General features: G+C 31.0%; 1 protein-coding gene across 1 annotated transcript in view; it reads left to right on the top strand.

The window, feature by feature from the left end:
- The window catches only part of LOC106681505 (23 kDa integral membrane protein), a gene marked incomplete in the record, with an annotated part of 6,541 nt that overhangs the window by 525 nt on the left and 4,910 nt on the right, over positions 1-1,106 (top strand).

Below are 1,106 nucleotides of genomic sequence, written 5' to 3' on the forward strand. Positions count from 1 at the left end.
TTAAACCCAGAATTATTTTTTTAAGGCATGAGAAGTACTAAAACAGGACCTAAAATTGTCCGATGTGCCCTAGTGGTGGGGGACATGTATGAGTAATGGTGAGGTAGTTATGACCAAGTCATTTAGTTTTGTAGGAGTACATTTTCCAAATCAAATTAACTGTTACTTATTAGGTTAGGAGGATCAGAAAAGTAATAAAAATAAACAATTGTATTCGAGTAATACGTCGCAATCACAGATCACAGCAAAAGCTAATTCTTGGAAATAATTACTAGCTGCTTCCATTTATCTAAGAATAACAATAATAAGTTGAAGTTAAGTTGTGTCGCACACATTACCTTTATCATTGTCTTTGTAAACATAAATGTAGTTTTCAGAAGGAACTTTCAATATATAAAATCTGAATAAAAAAAAATGAATATGGCATAGCCCCCAAGTGGTTTAGGCACGCCTATATTCTAAAATTCAATATCGAAAGAAAAGTAATAACTTGTTAGTAATAGAAAACCTGTCTAATAATTAACTAAAAATCTAGATCAAGGACAAGTACGACACTGTGCTAAATATAACGTAAAAAAGTCATTTTACCCGAAATCCTCCATCTCCAACAATTACTCGTTGAGGGGAAAAATACCCAAAAATAACCAAATCGTTAGCACGGGTGAAATTAAATGTCATTTATTCAATAACTACGGTGACAACAAAATGTTATCGATATATAGTAGATCTATGTCACTATTCTTATCTCCGGAAATGTGTTTTCAATCTGTAAAAAAATTGTCTTCTTATCTATTAAGTTAATTATCAAACTCTTTAATTGTTTATATTTATTGGAAGAATGCTGATTGACGGTGTGTATCAATAAATGGAATTTGGTCCGGGTGTGGTCAATTAAAACACAAATAGTAAATTGGTGTACTATTTTATTTTTTTTTTTAACTATTTCAAGTGTTTGTATCTTTTTTAGCCCTGACGAAGCCCTACAACATGGAGCGAAACGTTGGCTCTAATAAAATAGTACACCAATTTACTATTTGAGTTTTAATTGACCGTACCCGGACCAAATTCCATTTAATGTTTATATTTATCTATTATTCATGACTAAT

The sequence above is a fragment of the Halyomorpha halys genome, unplaced genomic scaffold (assembly GCF_000696795.3).
Source record: "Halyomorpha halys isolate HHAL.00 unplaced genomic scaffold, Hhal_1.1 Scaffold343.1, whole genome shotgun sequence".
Taxonomy (NCBI): domain Eukaryota; kingdom Metazoa; phylum Arthropoda; class Insecta; order Hemiptera; family Pentatomidae; genus Halyomorpha; species Halyomorpha halys.